The sequence below is a fragment of the Hyla sarda genome, chromosome 2 (genome assembly GCF_029499605.1).
Source record: "Hyla sarda isolate aHylSar1 chromosome 2, aHylSar1.hap1, whole genome shotgun sequence".
NCBI lineage: Eukaryota > Metazoa > Chordata > Amphibia > Anura > Hylidae > Hyla > Hyla sarda.
This window is the reverse complement of record NC_079190.1, coordinates 326499847-326507637: the sequence shown is the minus strand read 5'-3', so window position 1 is coordinate 326507637 and position 7791 is coordinate 326499847. Positions and strand designations below refer to the sequence as shown.

The window sequence follows — 7791 nt, the reverse complement described above, 5'->3', positions numbered from 1 at the left end:
CCGCTCCCTAGGGCGCGCGCGCGCCGGGTCTCTGCGATTTAAAGGTCCACTGCGCCGCTGATTGGCGCAGTGGTTCTAATCAGTGTGTTCACCTGTGCACTCCCTATGTATACCTCACTTCCCCTGCACTCCCTCGCCGGATCTTGTTGCCATTGTGCCAGTGAAAGCGTTCCCTTGTGTGTTCCTAGCCTGTGTTCCAGACCTCCTGCCGTTGCCCCTGACTACGATCCTTGCTGCCTGCCCCGACCTTCTGCTACGTCCGACCTTGCTTCTGTCTACTCCCTTGTACCGCGCCTATCTTCAGCAGTCAGAGAGGTTGAGCCGTTGCTAGTGGATACGACCTGGTCACTACCGCCGCAGCAAGACCATCCCGCTTTGCGGCGGGCTTTGGTGAATACCAGTAGTGACTTAGAACTGGTCCACTAGCACGGTCCACGCCAATCCCTCTCTGGCACAGAGGATCCACCTCCTGCCAGCCGGCATCGTGACACCGGTGTTTCTAGTCTTCGGACAGGAGAGGAGGAGAAGGAGCAGCCAGAGGAGCTGGAGGGTTATGAGGAAGTTGAGACAGGGGACCCAGACACACCGTGGCAGTATGCAGTGGAGATGGAGGCAGGTAGTCCCTCCGAGTCACTGGCGCAAATGGCACGATGCATGCTCAGTTGCTTGCGTAGTGACCCCCGAATTGTCAAAATTCGTCAGCAGGATGACTTCTGGATCTCCACCTTATTAGACCCTCGCTACCGTCCCAAAATGGGGGCCTTTTTTTACGCCCACTGAGATGGAAGAAAAACTGACCTACTACAGAGAGATTCTACGTAGTCAGTAGGATGCCTATCGGCAACATGGTCCATCCACTCGCAGGTCTGACTCGGGGGGCCCTCTGCGCTCACCTTCCACTGCCATGGCTGCTGGGGAGGGGAGGGGTGGCAGGAGCAGTACCAGCTCAATCAGCAGCAGCCTGAGTCTACAGTCGCTGATGAGTTGCTTTCTTCACCCGCATAGGAAAGCAACTCATCAGCAGCAGGTAGACATGGAGCAGGACCTGAACCAGCAAGTGGTGGCATACCTTGACATGGCCATGCCAACAACCATTGAAGATCCGCTGGACTTCTGGGCAGCCTCGCTGATGCCTCAGGCCGTGGGCCTTTGATTTTTGGAAGTTTAGCAGTAGCTAATACATGCTTAATGCAAATTTCAACAATGATCTTTAAATTCTCAGCGCTCTGCTAGGGCCTTCTCCTACCCCGCCAGGGCTGATCCGAGGACCTCACTAAATCATCCAATCGGTAGTAGAGACATGCGGTGTGTACAAAAGGCAGGGACTTAATGAACTCGATCTTATGACCCGCGCTTAGTTGTGATTCTTCTTTCCTGGCAAATAATTGCAATCCCTGATCCTTATAACACCTGTTATTGCTCGATCTCGCGAGTGATTGTGCAATGTAAGGGGTTATTAAAGCCTCTTGGGTACTGCTGATGCCTACTCCTGACTGCTCCTGTGTCTTTCAGGAACTACTTGACCTCATGATGCTTCTGGGCTTGGGCCTTTCATTTTAGGATTTTTGAAATGCATACATACATGCTTAATTCAAATTTCAACATTTATGGTGTAATGTATGGGGTTATTAAACACTCTTGGGTAGTTTTTTTCAAATTTTCTGATAATTATCACATTCATAAACTTGAATTTTCCACAATAATAACCATTACACCATTGAACGATTGTTGCGTGTGATTTTTTAAGTAAAATTTTCAAATAAAATACGCAGAGGAATGAACTCTGCTTCTTTATTTCATAAAAAATTATTTTATTGAAGAATGTCTTTAGGTGGTCCTCCGTCCAGCATTATAGAGTCTTCTGGACTCATGGATATGCCCTTGTTCTTAAACAAAGGTACAAAAAACAAAAATGGCCGGTCAGGGCTATTGAGACGTTACGCCTACATCTTATGGCCACATGAGCCCTGTGGGTGCTTGTGAGATTAGGTCCTTTGTACCCACACGGCGGGGTCCGGGACACAATTTTTGATTTAAATTTCAAATAATAAAAATCACACATTTCAATGGTCTCCTCATGCTGCAGCCAACTCCAGGCTGTGTCATTTTGGTAATATATAGAGAGCAGCACTCGCTGTCCTAAATTTTCATTAACATTTGTCGTCAAAAATGTTTGTCTTTTTTTTTAGGGATTGTGAAGCTTTGGTGCGTACTCATGCATCAGCCAACTCCTGTCTGTGTCATTCAGGCGATATATGGTTTACTGATGGCGCTGCTGGGCCTGGGTCTGGGAATTTAAAATTTTCTCATAGGTAGCACCCGCTATCCAAAAGTCTTCTTCATAAATTTCTACAATTGTTGTGTTTTTTTGGAGGGATTGTGAAGCCCCAGTGTGTACTCATCATGGGGGTGTAGCTCAGTAGTAGAGCACATGCTTCGCATGTATGAGGACCCGGGTTCAATCCCCGGCATCTCCAACCCTTGAAAGCAGAAAAAGACACCTTTAAAAGAAACAAACAAAAGGATACAGGTATACGTAGTAGAAATACTTCAAAAATATACCAGTTCACAAATGGGAGGAAGGAGCATGCATCAGCCAACAGGCTGTGTCATTCAGGCAATATATAGGTAGCACCCGCTGTCCTAAATATTCTTAAAATTATTTAAAAAATGGTTGTTTTTTCTTTGGGATTCTGAAGCCCTGGTGTGTACTCAATGCCGCTTCCTGCTACACTCTGTCAGCTCGTTGGTCCTGCGACAGTGTGCTACTCCGCCTCCACATCCTGCACTGTGTCTTAAGCCTCCACTGCCCGGGCAAGTCTCAGAGGCCCTTCAACATACCATGTGTGCAGGTCACGGCAGTGTCACGTTGTTCTTCACATGGTTTGCCTTGGCGACAAGTCTTGGAAACAATGGCCGGTCAGTGCAATGGACACGTTGCGCTTAAATCTTACGACCACATGAGCCCTACGGGGGCTTGTTGGATTTGGTCCTTTGTACCCACATGCTGGGGTCTGGGACACGCAAAGGTTGTTTTAAATTTCAAATCAAAAAATCATGGCGCTGCTGGGTCTGGGAATTTCAAATTTTCTCATGGGTAGCACCCGCTATCCAAAATCTTTTTCAAAAATTTCTAAAATTGTGGTGTTTTTTGGGGGGGATTGTGAAGCCCTGCTGTGTACTCGTGAATCAGCCAACTCCAGGCTGTGTCATTCTGGCAATATATGGGTTACTGATGCCACTGTGGGGCCTGGGTCTGGTAATTTCAAATTTTCTCATAGGTAGCACCCGCTATCCAAAATCTTTTTCAAAAATTTCTAAAATTGTGGTGTTTTTGGGGGGGAATTGTGAAGCCCTGCTGTGTACTCGTGAATCAGCCAACTCCAGGCTGTGTCATTCAGGCAATATATGCTTTACTGATGTTGCTGTGGGGGCTTGTTGGATTTGGTCCTTCGTACCCACACGATGGGGTCTGGGACACTCAAAGTTTGTTTTAATTTTCAAATAAAAAAATTATGGCGCTGCTGGGCCTGGGTCTGGTAATTTCATATTTTTTCATGGGTAGCACCCGCTATCCAAAATCTTTTTAAAAAAATTCTAAAATTTTTTGGGGGAGATTTTGAAGCCCTGGTGTGTACTCGTGCATCAGCCAACTCCAGGCTGTGTCATTCAGGCAATATATGGGTTACTGATGCCGCTGTGGGGCCTGGGTCTGGTAATTTCAAATTTTCTCATAGGTAGCACCCGCTATCCAAAATCTTTTTCAAAAATTTATAAAATTGCTGTGTTTTTTGGGGGGGATTGTGAAGCCCTGCTGTGTACTCCTGCATCAGCCAACTCCAGGCTGTGTCATTCAGGCAATATATGGGTTACTGATGCCGCTGTGGGGCCTGGGTCTGGGAATTTCAAATTTTCTCATAGGTAGCACCCGCTATCCAAAATCTTTTTCAAAAATTTCTAAAATTGTGTTGTTTTTTTGGGGGTATTGTGAAGCCCTGGTGTGTACTCGTGCATCAGCCAACTCCAGGCTATGTCATTCAGGCAATATATGGTTTACTGATGCCGCTGTGGGGCCTGGGTCTGGGAATTTCAAATTTTCTCATAGGTAGCACCCGCTATCTAAAATCTTTTTCAAAAATCTATAAAATTGTTGTGTTTTTTGGGGGGGATTGTGAAGCCCTGGTGTGAACTCGTGCATCAGCCAACTCCAGGCTGTGTCATTCATGCAATATATGGGTTACTGATGCCGCTGTGGGGCCTGGGTCTGGGAATTTCAAATTTTCTCATAGGTAGCACCCGCTATCCAAAATCTTCGGTTTAAATTTCTTAATTCATCTTTTACTCTTAGGGATTGTGAAGGCCTAATGCCTACTCATGCTGCTTGCAACTCCGGGCTGTGCCATTTATCCACTATATGGTCTCCTCATGCGGCCAACACCTCCACGCTGTGTCATTCAGCCACTATATGGACTCCTCATGCTGCCAACATGTCCACACAGTGTCATTCATCCACTATATGGTGTCCTCATGCTGCCAACACCTCCACGCTGTGTCATTCAGCCACTATATGGTCTCCTCATGCTGCCAACACCTCCGCGCTGTGCCATTCAGCCACTATATGGTCTCCTCATGCTGCCAACACCTCCACGCTGTGTCATTCAGCCACTATATGGTGTCCTCATGCTGCCAACACCTCCACGCTGTGTCATTCAGCCACTAAATGGTCTCCTCATGCTGCCAACACCTCCACGCTATGTTATTCAGTCACTATATGGTCTCCTGACACTGATGCCACCACCAGGCTCTGTCATTGTGCTGCTGTGCAGCAGTGATTCTAAAAGCGATGTCGGTAATCTGCATGTTATTCTGAATAACAGTATTATTTCACTAATCCAGCACACTCCATATGCGTTTTAGAACACAGCAAAGTGTCCTATACCCCTATAGAGGCTGTTTATAGGCTAGAAATAGCCTTTTTCAATATAGATTCGCCGCAAAAAAATTTGTATCGAAACAAACTTTTTCAGAAAATTCGGCGAATCGGCTGAATCGAATTTTTGAAAAGTTCGCTCATCTCTAATTAATATGATAGTAGACAATAAAATACATACATAAAACTTCTCTTGGTGAGTCACAGTGCCCTTGACCTTAGGCTAAATAGTGACAATCAAATAAATAGATAAATTAATAGCTAAGACCACCTTAAAGGGGTACTCCGGTGCTTACACATCTTATCCCCTATCCAAAGGATAGGGGATAAGATGCCTGATCGCGGGAGTCCCGCAGCTCGGGACGCCCGGGATCATGCACGCGACACCCCGTTTGTAATCAGTCCCCGGAGCTATCACGCCCCCTCCCGTAGGCTTGCATTGAGGGGTGGAGCATGACGTCACACGGGGGCGGAGGCGTGACGTCACACGCCGCCGGCCCTGTGGTCGCCGGTAATCAGTCCCGGAGTGAACACGCTCCGGGGACTGATTACAAACGGGGTGCCGCGTGCATGATCGCGGGCGTCCCCAGCTGCGGGACTCCCACAATCAGGCATCTTATCCCCTATCCTTTGGATAGGGGATAAGATGTGTAAGCACCGGAGTACCCCTTTAAACATATATAAAAAGCTACTGCTAGTTGGATCTTATAATAAACTAAGGGTTAATTAGGCAAAAGTTTCCTGAAAATAGTATGTGATAAGCTGTTATTTAGACTATATGTTAGTTCATATAAGACATCACTTGGACACTGAGGGTATATGTGTCAAATTGGTTTGCTCAGTTAACAGTGTACAGGGCAAAAGTGAGCCTTTCCTACACAATTCCGTTCATTAAAAATGAAAGATATCTAAGAAGCCATGAAGTATACCTCCGCATTTATCAAAAAGCTTACAGGTGTGGACTAAATTAAAAAAGTCTGTATTCTTGTATACAGTCATGGTAGTCAATAATATCACTTGTAGCGATATGCAGTGGTTGTATCTAGGTACATAAATATATCTAGGAATTAAAGGAGTAGTCCAGTCCTGAAAAACTTATCCCCTATCTAAGGATAAGTGATTGATAAGTTTCAGATCGCAGGGGGTTCGACCGCTGGGGCCCCTTGTGATCTCCTGTATGGTGCCCCAGCAGCCTGTGGGAAGGGGGCGTGTTGACCACCGCACGAAGCCGCGGCGGACACGCCCCCTCAATACAACTCTATGGCAGAGCCGGAGCAATGCGTTCGGCAATCTTCGCTTCATGCGGTGGTCAACACGCCCCCTGCCCCCTTCACACGGGCTGCTGGGGCCCCATGCAGGAGATCACAAGGGGCCCCAGCAGTTGGACCCCTTAGGATAGGGGATACGTTTTTCAGGACTGGACTACTCCTTTAATTTAGAATACAATTGTATGCAATAAGTTAATGGAAAATGAATACTGTCTGTATGTCTGTATGCCAGTCTGTTCCTACAGAATAAAAGAGAATCAATTGAAACAAGAAGGGAAAATAAAATAAAAAATATACTGAATGGAAATATAATCACGTTTAGCAATAGATACTCTAAATAGGAAAGGGAATACTTTATGTTTTGATAACTTTATTTTAAAAAATGCTGAATAGAAAATACTTTGCATGTCCATATACAATGTGAAAATGAATAAATAAATATATAAGATTTTTACATATAGATTCAGTACAATCGATTGTATACAGTCAAGGTACTTATGGAATCATATGCAGTGAAATGCAGTAGTAGCATCTGTGTATATATATGTGTGTGTGATAAATATATGAATTAGAATACAATCGTAGGCAGCAATTTGTATGTCGGTATGTTCATGCAAAGTAAAAAAGAATACTGTGCGAAAATAAAATACTGTGCAATGATGAATACACTGAACAGGAAAATTAGTACTGTGTTTCGGAACGTTCATGACAAATTGAAGGGAATGGAAGAAATAAACTGTATAAAATAACATCAAATGCAGACTGAAAAACTCTGCATGGTTATCTATAGTGTGATAGTGAAATATATTGAAATATTATGAAATAAAGTAAGAGTATGTTTTTTGCTTATAGACTTAATGGTTGTTCTGGTATGGTGTACATATAGAATAAAATAGAAAATGAATAGGAATAAAATCATATGCAGCAATTATTCAGGCAATTGGGACTCTGCATTTCCATATTTTCATGTATAATATATATGATAAAATAGTAAAGCTTGATATGAGATGGAGTTATGTACTTAAATATGATACAATAAAATCATATGAGATACCAATTGCGGTATATGTTATGAAAATACAATTACATTTAAAAAAAAAAAATCAACAACAATGACTAGTGAAACTACCACTTGACACGTTTGATTGGTTTGATGTATAATGTCATGAGGGGATCAGTCACAGGACCAATTGGAGCACTGTGTATGCAGCCTGTTCCCAATGCTTCAAGAGAAAGCCCCCAATTGGAATCTATATGTTGTCCAAAAAAAAAAGGGAGAGATTTATCAAAACCTGTGCAGAGAGACAGTTGACTAGTTGTACATAGCAAGCAATCCAATTGCTTCTTTTATTTTTAGATGCCTTTTTTTTTCGAGGAAAAAAAAAAGTTTTAAAAAGTTTTAAAACACACACATTCACCCCTTCCTTATTCAAAGTTTAAATCTCCCCCTTTTCCCAAATTCCATCTAAAAAATATATAAACATAATAAAAATAAACATATGCCGTGTTTCGCCGAGCGCTCCGGGTCCCCGCTCCTCCCTGGAGCGCTCACAGCGTTCTCCTGTTTGCAGCGCCACGGTCAGACCCGCTGAC

At 44.2% G+C, this 7791-nt stretch overlaps 1 non-coding gene across 1 annotated transcript; it reads left to right on the top strand.

Annotated features, from left to right (window-relative positions):
- Window positions 1-2405: 2405 nt before the first annotated feature.
- TRNAA-CGC (transfer RNA alanine (anticodon CGC)) lies at window positions 2406-2477 on the top strand. Its single transcript has one exon. It is a non-coding gene; the product is annotated as a tRNA-Ala (tRNA).
- Window positions 2478-7791: the final 5314 nt, after the last annotated feature.